Genomic DNA, 18351 nt, shown 5'->3' on the forward strand with positions numbered 1-18351 from the left:
ATGTGGGATCTTAGCTCCCTAACCAGGGATCAAACCTGTGCCCTCTGCATCAGAGACACAAGTCCCAACCACTGGACCACCAAGGAAGTTCCCCTTTACTTTTTGAATTTTTACCTTGGGTGTATGTGTGCTCAGTTACTCAGTCACGTCTGACTCTGTGACCTCATGGACTGTAGCCCACCAGCCTCCTCTGTCCATGCAGTTTGCCAGGCAAGAATGCTGGAGTGGGTTGCCATGCCCTCCTCCAGCGGATCTTCTGAGTCAGGAATTGAACCCGTGTCTCCTGCATTGCAGGCAGATTCTTTACCTCTGAGCCATCTGGGAAGCCCTGGGTCTGTATTTTTAGGAAATGGTTTCTATTTTCAGCATGGAGAGTCTATTCATTTGCCTGTGGAGCGTACAGCTGATAGGTTATATGCAAAGAATTCTAAATTTTAGACCCGTTTCTTTTACCCTTCATTTGCCAGTCTACATGTAGGAGCATAGAATCATTTTAATAGTAACTAAAAATTCTAATTCAGAAGATACATCTGCCAACAAACATTGTGCAGTGCTGTACAAAACCTGATATATTATGCCCTTATGCCTAATGTTTTCTGTTTAGATGCTATTTTTGGGTAGTGGTGTCAGTGTTCCCCTGCACTGTTATGAATAACTGAGAGGGGAAGTTTTAATATTTTTGAAAATTGGAAAATTTATCCCCTGAGGACAAAAATTTGAGAGAAAATTTGCATATATTCAAAGCACACTAGTAGATTATCTCAGAAGCAGTTTATATTAATCTTATTTGGAATCTAAAAGCTGAAAAAGACAGCCTAAGTCACTCTGATTGTATGATTGGTTTGATTCTCTTTCCTTCTAGAAGCAGTGCATGCTCATTGTAGAAAATTAGAAAACAATATAAAGCGGAAAAAAAAAAAAGCGAAAACAAGGGAATGAAGAACAGAGTTAACCGCTGTGAACACATTGGCTCTGAGACATTCTCTTATAAGACAGAATATGTTTATCGTTTTAAAGAAAATAGAGTGACTCCATTTTCTACGTGAGCTGGGAAGTTTCCTCTTGGCTTTTTTCATGACCATGTTATTATTTAATAAAATATGTCATTCTGAAGCCTTAGAAAACACCCTTCCTTTACTTCTTCAAGAATGGGGAATTACACGTAGGCTCTTTACTCAATATTTTTCATTCTGTCAGTGTGGTTGGATGCCAAGTTGGCTGTTCTGAGTAATTTTTGAAGGTACGTTTTTTTGGTACTTTGCCAGGGAAATCATAACTCTTAAAATGAGCCATAGACCTAACCATACAATTGGATTTATGGATAGATATTATGTTCCATGTTTTGTTGTTTTCTCACTGTTTTAGTCTCTGGGATTGATGCCAAAGGCTATTCAACCTCACTCCATTTATTAGAGTGTACAACTACGTTTACACAATAGAGTTTAGAGGGGAAAAAAGACCTTGTTTGTTTATCATTCTACTTAAGATGTCTTTATGTCAGTGAGAAAGGAAAGTATTATTTCTCAAATACCACAGTGAAATCTCATGAGAAATAGGGTATCGTAGTTAACAAATAATTACCCGTTGCCTGAGCCACAAGAAGAACTTGGCTTATTCCAGACCATCTTCTCTGCTGCTGTCAAAGACGTTTTGTGTCCTAAAATTCAAATCTGTGACTTCGCTCCTCAAAGCACTTCACTTGCTCCTCATTCCTGGCCTCCAGGATTAATTCCAGACTCTGTCCAATGGCAAACAGGCCTTCTGTGATCTGACTGCTAACCTCATTCTTAAATCCTTTACTTCAGTCATTTTAAATTACTTGGAATTCTCTGAAAATGTCATTGCTTTCATGCCCCTGCACTTTTATCCTTGCTTTCCCCTCTTTCCGACATGCTTTGTTGCACCATCTCAGGTCAGTGTCACCTCCTCTGTGAGGTCTTGCCTGACTTGCTCCACCGCCCCATTCTCCCTGCTTCAGGCAGAAGGGATCCTTTGTGCCCCATAACATACGCATGCTTGTTTCACTGCAGCTGTAGCACATTGTTGCACTTGTTTGCACATGTGCCTCTTATCTTTTTCAGCTTTTTCGCCTGTAAATCTCATTCACCGTCTTTTGGGAGCTTTCATCTTACTTTAGGAACACATTAAGCTTCATTTTTAAATTTTTTCTCTTGACTCTGTTTTTTCACTTTATTAGTTCAGCACTTATTACCTTTTTTTAATATTTTGTGGGATGTCCTAGAATTTTAATGTACATAGTGTGTATGTGTAATTTAGTAAGGTGTGTAACTAATCAAATGTGTAATTTAATGTCTTCAGTTAGTGTTTTACCCTCTTGAACAAAGTACAGACCTTTGAATGCCTTATTCCTATTGCCTCCTTCCTACTTATATGCCATTTTTTTTCTACTAGCATTTTGATTCTGTATTATTTCCAAACCCTATAATTAAGGCGTCATTGTTATTTAACACAGTAATTTTATAGGTTTATCCATGTATTCATCATTTTCTTCATTGTTTGGGATCTCTCACCTTCTTTCTGCTATGAGTTTTCTTCATCCTAAAGTATATCCTGTAGAAGTTTCTCTGAGTGATAGTTAACACTCATTTTGTAGTCTGTCTGAAAATGTTTTTATTCCACCATCATTCTTGAAAGATTGTTGGTTATAGAAAATTCGGTTGTCAATTACTTTCTCTCTGCATTTTGAAGGTACTATTCCAGTGCTTTCTGAAATCCATGTTGCTTTTGATAAGTGTGCCCAAAGTCTGTTTTTCTTCTGTAAATAATCTATTTCTCCCTCTGCTTTTAAGATTTTTTCTTTGTCTTTTGACCACAGAGTACCTTGATATGAATGTGCCTTTTTATTTATCATGCCTTGAATTTGTTGGGCATATTTCTGTGATAAAACGGGGGTTGTTGTTGTCATTGTTCAGTCACTAAGTCATGTCCAACTCTTTGTAGCCTCATGGACTGCAGCATGCCGGGCTTCCCTGTCCTTCACTGTCTCCTGGAGTTTGCTCAAACAGGGATGACACTCTTTTAAAAAAGTCACATTTACCCTGACCTGTCCTTCCTCCCTCAGCTACCACCTCATTTGAACACAGTTATGAGATCTGGACCTGTGAGAATCATCTTGAAATCATGAGATTACAAACAGAAGAATGGAAAAGTAGAAGAGAAAGAATCTAAGCCCTTAATAACCTCACTGAGCACTGAATTGCCTACTTCTAGGCTTCATGCTTGGAGAAGGAAGTGTCAACCCACTACAGTATTCTTGCCTGGGAAATACCCTGGACAGAAGAGCCTGGCAGGCTACAGTCCATGGGGTTGCAAGAGTCAGACACGAGTTGGTCACTAAATCACCACCACCACCAGGCTTCTTGTATAGGAAGAAAATAATTGCCTTTTTGCTTAATGTATAGCAATGTATAGCAATGCTTATTCTTTAGTCAGGTACTCAATTGCATCCAAAATTAACCTTAATCGAAACATGATCCTTTATTTCTCTGTAAAGTGCAACAAGCACTGTAACAGAGTTAGTGCTCAGTAATATTTCAAACAACTACTGGTCATATTGAATCATGTATGTGAAGAAATCTGTTTGTCTTTGAAAATATTGATAAATTTGATTTAAGTATTTTCTTTTTAATCAAAACCTGTAGCTGACCTGCAGATCAATTTTTAAAAAGACAAACTAATATCAAATACCTACTAAAAGTACCAGACAGTGTTTCTTCTACTACACCATAGGTTGTCAGACTTAGCTGGACAAGTACCACAAGGGAAGCCTAGTGTGCTGCTGTCCATAAGGTTGCAAAGAGTCAGACACAACTGAGCAACTGAACTGAACTGAACTCTGGTTCCTAATTCTTAGGAACCAGAAATGCAGTCAAACACATGAGACATACATGCTGCTTGAGTCATTATGTTTGAGATATATCGTTCATTCTTAGGAAGGAGGAGGCAAAAGAAATGAAAATCAAGGTAATCAGAAAGTCTGGCCTGAAGGAGTTGCAAGTGTAAGTGGGAAAGAAGAGGAAGGAGAGAGTGAGATAGGGAATGATAGATCAAAACAGCTCATTCTCTTTACTCTTCTGTCTTCCAACAAGCTCAGCTGTCTTTTAAAAAGAAGACATGTCTTAAGAAGGAGCAATCTGCAAGCCAGCCAGAAGCAGAGATGCCATTGATTGACCTGTGGAAAGCGCTCCTGTTAATCCACTGCTAGATGCATTCTAAGAATGCCAACTGCATTATTCAGGTGTGGCTTTCTGGGACGGGACGTGATCTTGTGCTGCACGAGGACACACAGAGCCTACAATCTGGGGAAGCTCTGAAAGTGTGTTCTTAACCTCTCTTCCCTATCACATAGACATTTCTCACAGCTCCTAAAGAGCTGGGCTACTGTACTACAAAGGGCTTCCCTGGTGGCTCAGTGGTAAAGAATCTCCCTGCCAGTGCAGGAGATGCAGGTTCCATCTCTGGTCTGGGGAGATCCTCTGGAGAATGAAATGACAATCCACTCCAGTATTCTTGCCTGGGAATTTCCATGGACAGAGGAGCCTGGTGAGCTATAGTCCATGGGGTTGCAAAGAGTCAGACACAACTTAGCGACTAAATAACAACTTCACTGCAAAAACTCAAATATGCTTGAAAAGCTTGTTTCTTTAGTTGATTGATCCCAGGTTTTCACCTCATTCAGTGTAGGGAATCCCATTTCAGGTTCTGTGTAGGAAGAATCGTTTCAGTGCTCAGGGCAGTCACCCTGAGCCAGTACTGAGGTAGACTGAGTAGACTCAGTCATATTTGTATCATGAAGATAGGGAGATGCAGGCAGCTGCAGTCTGGCTTGGGTTTGAGAGCTGGTTCTCCAGTTGACAAGAGTCCCTCCCATCCCCACGACAAATGTGTGAATGCCAGAATTCCCCAGTCTACCCACCTCATTCCCCTGATTGACATAGCCCAGTCTCCTTAATGGGTCAGAATGTCACACACATTTTTAAACAATCAAAATGGTCATATCTTAAAATAGGAGAAAGAGAAGCCTTGAATGCTTCCCAAGCAACCATTTCTGTCCCTCAGATGGTTGCAGCCTGACCTACCGGGGAGGAGAGTGGATGCTACTGGGGCATTTGAATTTCCTTCTATTTCTACTATATCCCAATCATTAAAATGGGGGATCTCCACAGAGTTAAAGGTTATTTTACACAGGAAGCACATTCAGTATTAGTACAACAAATGTTTTCCTTTCTCCAGCCATGGAAGAACTCCACTCGGAGGGAGTCGTGATAAATCAGAGCATCAGCCCTTTCCGCTTGGACACCAATAAGTCCTGCACTTCAAAATTGCTGACCTAAAAAGGATGCTCGAGAAGGAGCAAGTTTTTTTTTTTTTTTTTTTCCTTGTAAAGAAAGCAACACCAGAAGCAGTGTGACTTCCTTGTTCACTTAGATGCATGCAAAAAAGAAAAGTGAGTCACTCTTGAGTTTCTAACTTTAGTTTATAGAAACAAAGCACTGAATCATGTAACTTATCAGGGAAGACCTAGATATAGTTTTCTCTAGATAATGTTCGTATTGAAAGAGTCTGAAATTCTATTTTTGTGGTAGAGTTACGGGATTGGGGCTACAAGTGTCTACTCATCAGTAATTTTGCAGCTGAGGATGTGACTATAAAAAACATTCCAAAAAAAAAAAAACATTCCAGTAGAGATACAGCAGGGCCCACAGAGCCATCTAACTTCATTGAGTCAGCCACACTTAGGCTAGAACTTCTCTGAATCCAGAATTGAAAAGGAGCTGCGGGATCAGCATTAGGAAAAGCACTGTGGACTCAGTCCAGATATTCATGTTCGTCATGCTGTGGATAAAATGAAGGGTTTAGAAAATCACTTATTCAGTCATTTGCAAACTTTAAGAGAAGCCTTTATTTGATAGGATCCAAGCTCAAGTCTTTCTGCAAACCAAAATAACTCTTGGAAACCTGACATAACAATTAGCCTACCCCAAATAATGAGTCTTATTTCCTCCCTTTTAAAAGTACTAGCCCCCTGCCCTGTCTTCAGTACTTTTAAAACTTGCTTTTATTATCTCTCATACATACGATCTACCTTTCCAGTTCTGATGCGTTTGTAGTTATTAGGTGTCAACCAGCAATCAAGCAATTATTGGTAACAATACCATGAAATAATTTTTAAAAAACTGTAACAACCGCGCTTCCTCACTTCACCATTCTGCCATACTGCCGCCCATTAAAGTAAACTAAGCAAAACAAAGTAATTTGCTGATTCAGTGCATTCCTAAACCATGATTGGGGGAGTATCTGATGTTTGGAATATTTGCATTATGCTTCTCCCAACCGTGAGAGGATTTGTTTTCTGTAAGATTTCCTGGAGTCCTGGGATAGTTATTGCACACTGCAGTTAAGTTCAGTCCCGTGTAGGGTTCTGAAGAATGACTGAACCACCACCAACAAAAAAACCTTCTTCAGCATGAATATTCTGTCCTGTCTGCATTTGTCAGGTTCACTGTCTTTGCTTCAGGACCTTCTTCCTTCTACCCTCACAGCGTGTGCCTGTGGACTGCCTGCTGAGGAACATCCTACTGAGAACTTCCAGATCATTCAGTGAGATGGTAGCAGAAAGGAACCAAGGTGAAAAGAGAGGGGTGGTGTGGGGAACTTCCCTGGCGATCCAGTGGTTAAGACTCTTGTTCCACTGCAACAGGTGTGGGTTTGATCCCTGGTTGACTGAATGGCATGGCCAAAAAGCAAAAATAAAAAAAGATGATGTGAGATTCCCTCAACCTTCTGGTAATTGATTTGGCTTCTGGTAATTGATTTAGGATCTTGGATACATATCCTTCCTTAAAACAGTTCCCACATAATGCCAGACCATGTGTTGAGACCTCTACCTGTGTTTAAACCTTTCGAATTAAACATTATTAATAATTGCCATTTTGCAAATGAGCAAATTAAGACTTAGAAACCTTCACTGCACTGACTGTCATAAGTCAGTGACAGAATCAGGTTCTAGAGCTCAAGCTCAGCATTTTGCTATACTTCCTGGGTAGAAAATTCAGCCACAGTGCCCTTAAAAAACCCCAGAAATCACAATCTAGCCACATGCAAAATAAGTATTGGTTGAAAGTTTTCATAAAAAGTAGCAAAGATTTTAAAGCTGTTTGGAGGGAACACAGGAGACAAATGAAAAGAACTATCATTTCTCTTCGAGTGGTATATATGCAGCATTTAGTAGGGCTCACCTAATAGCAGACTGGGAACAACCAGATATTGCACCATCTAAGGTTGCTTTGGCTGATTACAGTGGCCTCATAGAAGGAGGGACCACCATTACACAAACCCACCTCTTACAGGCCACCACCAAGTGAACTGAATGTATTTCCATCTCATCCTGTTCTCACTTGTCAGTCCACAAATGACTTAGCTAGTATCACTGACTTAAAACCCAAATCTGAAGGTACTTAGAGGAAAAAAAGACATTCATGCTCTAAAGCCCATTTCTTCCCTCTTTTATTGAACCTAGCATTAAAATCGGCAATATAAGAGGTGCATTGCCCTCGGAAGCACTGCATTCCATGATGGTCATAGAAGCCTATGCAGTACCTCCTCAGTGCTGCAATGATGACATATGGCCACACACACACACAAAAGGAAAGCTCAAAAGATGGTCTTTCCCCAAAACTTCTAAATAAGATTGAAAGACATGCCCCCCCAAATGCCATTCCCTTGATTCATGTACTGTCTTCAATCAAATCTCAGCATTCCATTCTAAACACGAAGAATATATTTTTAGTGTCAATAAGTAAAGTTCCCAGCTCTCAATGTGAGGGGTGGGAGGCCTTTATCTTGGTGGGGGTTGGGCAGTGGATACCTCCTAGCCTCCTTCAAATAGCCACCGAATCCCTTAAAGTGAAAGTACTGGTTACTTAAGCAAATAAAACAAACAGCAATCCTTTGATCTTTAGGAAGCTCTTTCTTGTTAAGGTAACATTCTGTCTGACTTTTATGTTTCAGCATTCATTGTATATTTAATTATTTTTAAAAGTTTTGTTTTAAATGATTACACTTTTTTCATTAGTTAAGATAAACACAGGCATGCTTTGTTAAAGATTAAAAATAAATCTCACACGAAACTGCAAAGTTGGCAAAGCTAATACCACATGGGGTCGGTATGTTCCAAAACACGATTCTCACGGGGCCCCTCTGAACACACTGAATTAGAATTTTTGTTCTGAAAAGTTTCAGGAAGCCCCTGACTCTAACCCACCCTTTCCTGAAACTGGTGAAAGTATGAAAAAAAAATTACCACTCAAGTGAAAAAAGAAGAGTCTCAACACTTTAGGGAGGCATGTTTTGTCTTTCTTTTAACTTGTTACTGTGTTCAAAAATACCTTGTGATAGCTTTCAGACAGGGAACACACTGGGATAGCACTATTAAAAGAAGGATGTTTTCATCCTTCAATGGGTACATTATCAAATGACTGCTTTTAATTCAATCTAAGAGTAATTACTAGATCTTACTACATTGGAAACATCACTCATCCCTATTTGAGTTTGATTGTAACTTTTTATAAGTAAAGGTTCCCTTTTGGAAATAGTAAAATTGAGATAGAGACAGGTTTTCCTTGCCACCTAATTTTTCAGGCTTATTCCCCAGAATCTTTGACTGTTCACTTCCTTTTCCATTTTATTCTTTCTTTTTATTCCAGTACATCTCTTCCTTCGATTGGGAGAGTCGAATCCATTATGGATTGCAGACCAGGACGTCTGAGATGCTAATGCAGTTCTCAGGGCAGATGGTAGGTGGCGTTGAAAAGCCGTGCCTCAGTCAGCCATCCTTGCTGGAAGTCACATCAGAAGTGTGAGCAGTCTGATGTAATGCGACAGGAGAGAGACAGACGGGGGGAGCCAGAAATCGTGGGTGTCTACTCCTCCCTTAGACACCCATGCTTATGACTAGGATCCCTCTTACTTACTTTCAAATGGAAAACTATTCTACCCCAGTTGAAGAAATTCAATATTCAGATCCAGTGAACACTTTGCAGAAGGTGTTTTTTTACTTTCTCAATGCCCACGATGTTCCAGCTTCTAACGTGCCATTGTTGTTTGCTAAAACTAAACAAAGATGTACACGTGTGAATTCAATAACATGTTTAAAAAGTTTAGAATTACATGAGTCCTTTATAAATCTATCCTAGCCTCAGATTCCTGGAAGGAAATATTTTCCATAGGGAATAACGAATATAAAGGTTTTCTAGGGTTTCTCTAAGAGAAAAGTTAGGAAGAGCATTGCCCAAAGATGTCAAGTGCAGCTAGAACTATGGAACTCAGCTCGGAGTGGAATGCGATAAGCCATCAGAAAGGAATGTGATCTGGGTTTGCTGGAATGAAGTGGGGTTTATTAGTTATTCTTTCCCAGGACCAAAAATTGACAATTGGTTGGCCTAGATGAAATTGTTGCTATTTGGACAGGCTTGTGGGAATTAAGAGAAAGACTTAGAAAGCTAGAAGTCAAGTACATTATTGTTCTGGCATTGGGCCACTGCAGTCTGTGAAAAATAGAACTAAAAGCAAATTAATTGAGGGTTAAATCTTCATAAAAACTAAAATTATATAATCTTGGAATTAGAGATCATGTGTTCTAACCTCTCTCCGAAAACAAATATCCCCAGAAGAACATCTTTGAAAGACGACCTTCAAGACATTTTCTGGGACACTTTGAAGAAAGAGTTCTAATGGCTTTTCAGAATACCCCACTCCATTCCCGAACCCCTGATTTTAGCACTTGAACCATGGTGAGGAGCCTGGAACACACAAACATATTCTTGGAGGGCTACGAGTTCTAAGTGAGATGTGCAAATTTTTGTCTTTTCATTTGGACAACAACTGAAAGAATTAATATGTAAACGTGCTATAGTGACCATTTTTTTCTACTTAGTAAACTTTCTGTTTATGATCAGTTTTAGGTTTATAGGGAAATTGAGTGAAAAGTATAGATGTACCTTATACCCCCTGACGCCTCCACCTCCAGTTTCCATATGACTGATATCTTACATTAGTGTAGCACGTTTGTTGAGCCAAGATCAGTGCATTATTATTAATTAAAGTCCATACTTTGTACTAGGGTTTGTTCTTTGTGTTTTACATTCTAGAGGTTTTATTTTTTAATTTATTGAGGTATAATTGATTTACAGTTGATTTAATTTCTGCTCTACAGTGATATGATTCAGTTATACATGTATGCACATTTTTTTCACATTCTTTTCCATTAGGTTTATCATAAGATATTGACTGCAGTTCCCTGTGCTATACAGAAGGACCTTGTTGTTTATCTATTCTACATATAATAGTTTGCATCTGCTAATCCCAGACTCCCAATCCATCCCTCCCTGAAGCCTAGGGTGTTTGACAAATGCAAGGATCACTTTTTACCGGAGGACCACCAGAGATATTTTCAGTAGTACTTTCATTTATGTGTTATGAGACTAGTTCAACTTTCTTTGGGACTAATAAGTAAAGAACAGACCTGGACTGAACAGGCAACAAGTGTTGTTAATTTTAGTGAAGAAAAGTGACAGCATGCCTCACTAATGGAGGTTTGTCTGTGGTTCAGAAAAAGAAATATGTTTTGTTTGAGTCATCGCAAATTATGCAGTGACTTACACCTCCAAGATAAAAACCATCATTGGTACCATATTCATGTCCTGAAGGGTGATTTTGTTTCAGCAAACAACATCATCTCTCACATTAAAATAAGGCTATTTCAGTATTGCTCACATTGTAGTTTTTTTGCATTTAACTACATTTGTAAATGTAGTTCGTTAATTTAATTTGTGAATTTGTTTAACTGTAAGTATAAGGACTTAAACCTAGTTATATGCCCATAATTAAGAAATGCTATAGAGAAAATAGCTTTCCTGGTAGCTCAACATCCACCTGCAATGCAGGAGATGCTGCTTCAATTTCTGGGTTGGGAAGATCCTCTGGAGAAAGAATAGGCTACCCATTCCAATATTCTTGGACTTCCCTGTGGCTCAGCTGGTAAAGAATCTGCCTGCAATGTGGGAGACCTGGGTTCGATCCCTGGATTGGGAAGATCCCCTGGAGAAGGGAAAGGCTACCCACTCCAGTGTTCTGGCCTGGAGAATTCCATGGACTGTATAGTCCATGGGGTCACAGAGTCAGACATGACTGAGTGACTTTCACTTTCATAGAGAAAATACTTGCAAATACTATGACTGTTAAGAGGTTAATATAAAAAATATATGAACACCTCATCCAACTTAGTATCAAAAAAACAACCCAATTAAAAAGCAGGCAGAAGACCTGTATAAATGTTTTTCCAAAGAAGACATACAGATGGCCAATAGCCACATAAAAAAATGCTCAATATCGCTAGTCACCAGGGAAATGCAAATTAAAACCACAATGAGATACCACCTCACACCTGTCAGAGTAGCTGTCATCAAAAAGACCAAAAATAACAAATATTGGCAAGGATGTGGAGAAACAGGAACATTTGTATAGTGTTGGTGGGAATGTAAATTGGTGTAGTCACTATGGAAGATAGTAAGGGGGTTCCTCAAAAAAATAAAAATAGAACTACTATATGATCCAGCAATTTCATCCCTGGGTATATACTTAAAGAAAATGAAAACACTTAATTTGAAAAGATACATGCTCCCCAGTGTTCATAGCAGCACTGTTTATAGCAGCCAAGATATGAAGGCAACCTAAATTTCCATCAACAGATGAATGAAGATGTGGTATGTTTGTATCTACAATGGAATGTTACTTAACCATTTAAAAAGAGAATGAAATTCTGCCATTGCAACAACATGAATGGATATAGAGAGTATAATGTTTAGTGAAATAAGTCAAGGAAAGGCAAGTACTCTGTTATTGCTTATATGTGGAAACTAAAAAGTAAATGTATATACCCAAACAGAAATAGACTCACAGATACAGAGTGAACTAGTGGTTACTAATGGGGAAAGAGAAGAGCAGGAAGGGGCAAGATAAGGGTATGAGATTAAGAGATACAAACTACTACATATAAAGTAGATAAACAAGAATACATTGTACAGCACAGAGAATTATTTTAGTTCTGCCAGCAGTCTAACCCACAAGCACAGCCCCTTCTTTTGTAATAACTAAATGGAGTATAATCTATAAAAATATCAAATCACTATGTTGTACATCTGAAACTAACATTGTAAATCAACTACACTTCAATAAAAAAGAAGAGAGACATTATAGAAAAAATATTTGTAAACCCTGGGGATTTGAAGAATGTTCTTTTCTGTATGAGGGTCTATACATAACTCAGTTTAAGAAGCTCTGCTCTAAGCATGCGCTCGTTTTTCCCCATGTGGTGCACAGGACTGCCTCCCTGTGGTTTGCACACACTGCTCCTGGTTCTGCCCGTGGAAATCTAATCCTTTTCTACACAAACAGCCCTCTGAGTATTCAGATGTAACAATTGCCCAGTTTAAAGTTTTCTCTTTTATATTTCAAGAGGCAGAGAACAGGTTAATATAGACTGAGTATATGTCTAATCCCTGGGGGTCAATTTATACCTCTACCATCCTCCTTCCACTGATTGTATTGGGAGTGAGGCTAAAGACTTGCTTTCCTCATTTACCAGTCCTCTCAAGAGTGAAGGCAAGGTCAGCCTGACCTGATTTGTTCTTCGTGAATTCATGATGACTCTTAGGGTTTCTTCCTCAACTTATTCTCTGAATGCTTCTGGCTGTCTCCTGGGCAGATTAAGCTGAAGGGTTACAGTTTCTGTAATACAGCCTTCTCCAATTTGAACTCTGAGACAATATTTTCCTATAACCCACTGGTCACTGTTATCAAAGAGAACCAAGGATGGTTCTTCAAATAAAACCTCAAGTCATATCTTCCAGGACCATGGTTTGATGAGCCAGACCTAGGATGATGAATGAGCGGTGCTCACTGGAGAGCCTCATGTTGCTGACAACCAACAATTAAAGTTACTGCCTGAGTCTTTGATGCTCCAGCCAAAGTTGCTCCTGTAGAGGTCGGGGTCAAGGTAGCTGGAACCTAAAGACCCTGTGGACTTGGGAGTGGTGTCGGCCAGCTGCTAAGACAGAAAATAAGGACTCTTTGAAAAAGAGCCCATCCTTCTCGAATGAAGGATTGTGGTGCACCATGGACCAACAAGTGAGAGTCAACAAAACCTGAAGAAAAAGTACAAGTCAGTGACCTCAGGATCTGAGAGCAGGTTGGGATGAGGTTTGAGGAAGTTTCTCCAAGTAGGAAGTTGAGGAAAGAGCATGGAGAAGAAGAGTGTACTGAAGCACCACTGATATGGGTACCCGGTGAGTGTGTGTGTGTGTGTCTGTGTGTGTGTGCGTGAGTGCACACATGTACACGTGCACTTGCACTTTCCTGTGAGACAGAGGGAAGAACTAGAGAGAAGGCAGTTCTGCCAGCAGTCTAACCGATACAACCTAACCTTAACAGGGTGGGGAAAAAGGGATTAAGCATTCCTCCCTTTCAGTAACATGACTTTGATGTTCATAATCAGGCCCCTACGAGAAACTATGAATTTTGATCCTTCAAACCTGGGAGGTGACTCCTGTGGGACTTCTCAGTGGTGAGGAAGGTGATGCAGGAAGCCAGTGTCTCCACAGGACAGCCTTTGCTAATTCAGGCAGGCACATATTTGGATGGACTCCTGGTTACCTAAAGACAAACCTAGATATTCCTCATATGACAAAGGAGCATTGATATTGGAAATGAGCTGGGGTAAGTCTTCGTTTCAAGACTTACCTGTCATGTTATTCTGGAAAATTCACTTGGCTTCTCTGGGGCACAGTTTCTTCCTTGGTAAATGGGATGGTAATAGTATGCTTAGCCCCAGGGTGGTTGTGAGAATTAAATGTTGAAATATACATGAAGTACTTAAAGAGAGGCATATGGAAAATGTTACATCATGTGAGATTTAATTTTTTTTTTTTAACTTCACCTTTTCCTAATTTCCCTTGTGACTCAGATGGTAGGTAGAGAATCTGCCTGCAACGCGGGAGACATGGGTTCAATCCCTGGTTTGGGAAGATCCCATGGAGAAGGGAATGGCAACCCTCTCCAGTATTCTTGCCTGGGAGGTCCCATGGACAGAGAATCCTGGCGGACTACAGTCCATGGGGTTGCAAATAGTCGGATATGACTGAATGACCATCACTTTCCTAGCTTCAGAGGAAGCTAGGGAAGTGAGTATGTGGCTGAGGAGAAAGGAATTACTAGAGGTGGCTCCAGCCAATCAGGACTTTTCCTCTGGGGTTGTGTTGGGACTGCTTACCCCAAGAACAGGGCCTCTCCACCTGGTAGCTACAGAAAATCAGAGTAGTGCTAGTAAAGAAGCAGGGGAGGGTGGTGATGACTGTAGGAGAAGCTTCAGATGATATGGTGCCACACACCTTGACTTTCAGGTGAGACACTGAGATACGCATGCCTGCCCCAAGATGGCGCATCTACTTGGGGGCCAACCACAGCCAAATCTAGGTCTCGTTTCAGTGTTACTTGCCGGTACCAAAATGATTTAATAGCTTGTGTTTCCCACTATCACGGCCCCAGTACAATGTGTTAATAAATGAAATTTATAGACCTTAGACATCTTGAAGAAAAAGTACAGCTATCGCAAGAACACTAACAATTAAAGAGTCACTCTAAATAACAGTACATCTGATTTAGAGCATGTGCCACTGGGCTACTTGGTCGTGATTCTCTCAGCTGTCTTCATCTGAGGTGTTCTACTTGGCTTGTTTGACCAGAGAACTTCCAGTTTCTTTAAGAACACATATTTCCCCTGGTACACAGCTTCAGCTTTGAGAACTTGGATAAGTTAGCTATTTGTTGCTAACTCACTTGTTCCATTTTTCTTTTCTTTCTTCCTTTTTTATTTTTTAGCTGCACTGCACATGGGATCTTAGTTCCCTGACCAGGGATGGAACTCGTGCCCTCTACACTGGAAACTCAGCCTCTTAACTACTGGACTGCCAGAGACCCCCAGGGAAGTCCCTCACCTGTTCCATTTTGAAGCAATGTAATATCCACTATCAGAGGAGTAGATTATGATTCCATTATGAAATGTTATGTGGAAACTAATCTAAGGGTAAAGACTGTAGCAACAAGGAAGTCTAGGTAAGTGTCGTAATGAATGTCAAGTGAACAAAGCCATAGAGGAGACACTCTGGGTCCACCCATGTCTCTAAGGGTTTTCAGTTGTTCTAACCAATTTCCAGCTACCAGGCTGAACATCCCTGAATTGGGGAGCTATTCCCCCAAGCACCCCCGATTGTGGACATGCACATAGTTGAGAAATTACCTCCTCTTTTCCACCCCACACCAGTCCTTAAGCAGTGGCCATGGGCAGTCAATGTGTAAGTACCCTTCCTCCAGTACCCCTTTGAGCTGCATGTTTAGCACTATGTTCCCAAATTTCCTTGGGGATTAAGCTTCTATTGCTTGATAAGGGTGCTCTTTATTGTCTTCTCTCCTCCACTGTATGGATTCCCCATGCCCCCAGTGGTATTGTCTGCACGCCTCAAATAAACTACCTTTGCATGACTACTTTGTCTCAAGATCTGCAGCACAGGGAATTGTAGACACATCCCTGTTTGTCCCTATAGATGATGTGTGCACACACAGGCCAGGAGGAAAAGGAAAAACAACAATGGCAGAGGTTTGACTGAGGATGGTGAGAGTATGTTAGATTTTTTTTCCTTCTGTTTTCTAAACTTTATGTCCAGTTGTTATATGAGTGTAAACATTTTTTGTTTCTTATTTTTAAACAATATAAGAACATCTGTGTGCCTCAAATTCCCATGCCCAGAAAGGTTGCAAACAGACATGAGAAATAGCTGTTAAGGAAATGGGTTGCCCACAGCATGGTCTATTGTAAGGAATGCAGGAGTGATAGCACAGGGGCCAGTGAGGTTTCTGAAGCCAGAGCATGACCTTGTAGAAACCAGACCTCAGTCTGGTCCACAGGTAACATCTCCAAGAAGTCAAGGTTTACCTTGTTTAGTGCCCAAAAGTACAGCAGCGTCTGTTTTTTTCAAAGAGCAAACTGGATAAATGCAAACATATTGCATTCCTTTTTTTTTTTCTCTAAATTCCAAATAACTAAGCATTCTCTTTGGAAAGTTTCTTCACCGGTAAGCAAAATCATTTGTGTTTTAAAATTGTGGTCTGTAGTTTATATGATCAACTTTTATTTTACTGAGCTGTCTTCCATGTAAAACCTATTTTTAACCTGAAGAGGTGCCTCTAGATACATAACAGCAGACTGTAGAGGTGAACATTTTATTTTATTTTCCCACCATTTTCTTCTTTAAAACTTCTGATGGGGAAAAAAAAAAAAACCACACAGGCATGTGCAGTTGATTCTGTCGTAAAGGGAATTTAGGCCCCAAACCAAGAGCTAAAGGGATTGTAAGGTGTAAAGCCAAACTATTTGGACATGTCATCTCTGAGATAAATATTGTACCCAACAATTTTTTTTGAAATGGGGAGGAGTGGATAACTGCTGGATTCAGGAGGGTAAGTGATTTTATTTGAAAGGCTAATTAAGTCAACGTACTAGTTTTTCTTCTCCTATAGACAAAGTGAGGGTGGGGTAAAATGAGGAAGGAAAATGTGCCCTTTACCTCCTGTTAGCTCTTTCTCATGGGAAGGCCAATAGAAGCTGTAGAACATGCTTTAGAGCTAAAGATCTAGGTTCAGATACTGGCTCAGCCACTTACTGGCTGGGAGGTCTTTGGTGAGTTCTTTAACTTCTCTGTGCCTCTATTTCTTCCTCTGTAAAATCGATATCACACCCAGGAGAAACACCCCTTCATAAGAGCAAGGAAAGGAAAGGCAACAGAAATGCCAGTCAATGGAAGTATGTATGGAAAAAAATCACACAGCCAGGAAAATGAATGAAGCTCAGCCACTTGTGAAAGCATGGATGAACCTAAGGAATGTGATGCTTGGTGAACAAAAGCCTGCCACCCTTTGCATCAAGTCCAAATCTAACGAAAGCTGAGCAGTCAAGCATTTGGGCATACAGTGGAAACAAACAAGAAAATGCAAAATTCAGGATAGTGGGGTTGTGTGTGGGGCAGGCAAGAGAATGGATTGGGAGGAGCACAGAGAAGGACACAAGTTACTGTTCATGTTTTGGTTCGTGGGTTGGGCGGTAAGTTTACTGGCAAGTTTATTTTGTTATTTAAAATATGAATAAATGAATAAAAGATGAGCAGAAGAGGGCCAAGCCTGGAACGACAGTGTGTCCTGAACCAATTAACCCAGTTACAATGAACCCAATTCTAGTACATTTGAAATGGCAACAAAAAGAAAAAGGAATAGACAAAATAGTATCTACTTTATGGAGTTGCGATAAGAATTAAATGAGAAAATACATGCCACATACTTAACGTAACTGCCTAGAAAAGAGTACATTTAAAAAAAAAAAAGTACATTTTTAATAGATGGTATCTCATATTGCTATTTTGCAAAACCAGAGTTTTTAGATGATTTTAGACTTTGGAAATGTCTCATATACTTGGAATGTATTCATTTCAACCGAACAAGATGAATTCTAAGACTGTTCCCGTTTTCAGCTCAGTTCCACATATGTGACAGATGAATAGAACAGATCCTTGAAGCCAGCCATTTGTTTTCCAAGGCCTACAATGTGCCAGGTATCGTGTTGGGTCCTGGAGACGGTGGGGAGTGTCACACAGCTAGTCTTGGCCATCTTGGAGAAAATGGTGCTGAAGGAGTAAACAGATAGTCAGGTGGTTCCAGAGGTGATTAGAGCCAGAGGGCGAGGAGCACGCTGTGACCCGGCACTGCTGACCCTCAGAGAAGCAACACAGTGCCGTGCAGTGGGTGGGCACAGGCTGGCCCAGCTGCGAAGCATCCCCAGCGCAGCTTCACCTCCACGGGCGAGTGACCAGGTTCAGGGTCATCATGAATAAACATGTTAGCCTGAGCCAAGCATTTAGAAGAGTGCCCAGTGCACAGTGAGTATCCGGTTATTATAAATAAAACAGAGCAAGGGTATGTACTGAAGGGTTCAGCTGCCACTTCCATCTTTACCCACCACACACAAAGACCTTTTTACCTGTGAAAGGGGTTGTCTTACACATTCAGGCTGCTACCACAACCACCATTGGCTGGATGGCTTATAAACAATAGACATTTCTTTCTCCCAGTGCTGGAGGCCGAGAAGTCCAAGATTAAGGCTCCATCTGATTCAGTGTCTGGTGAGAGTCCACTTCCTAGTTCATAGCTGGCACCTTCTTGCTGTGTCCT

General features: G+C 40.4%; 1 long non-coding RNA gene across 8 annotated transcripts in view; it reads left to right on the top strand.

Moving 5' to 3' along the window:
- The window catches only part of LOC122447338, a 24229-nt gene extending 6943 nt beyond the window's left edge, over positions 1-17286 (top strand). For 2 of the 8 annotated variants that reach the window (XR_006271190.1, XR_006271183.1), the window contains exons 2-4: positions 4110-4258; positions 5254-5467; positions 6519-6800. This is a non-coding gene — a long non-coding RNA (uncharacterized LOC122447338). Of the gene's footprint in view, positions 1-4109; positions 4259-5253; positions 5468-6518; positions 6801-8726; positions 8817-12929; positions 13365-13573; positions 13789-14955 lie in introns of those variants that run through there. The other 6 variants (XR_006271185.1, XR_006271184.1, XR_006271187.1 and 3 more) reach the window with 5 other exon arrangements.
- Positions 17287-18351: the final 1065 nt, after the last annotated feature.

The sequence above is a fragment of the Cervus canadensis genome, chromosome 9, assembly GCF_019320065.1.
Source record: "Cervus canadensis isolate Bull #8, Minnesota chromosome 9, ASM1932006v1, whole genome shotgun sequence".
In the NCBI taxonomy this organism is placed as follows: domain Eukaryota; kingdom Metazoa; phylum Chordata; class Mammalia; order Artiodactyla; family Cervidae; genus Cervus; species Cervus canadensis.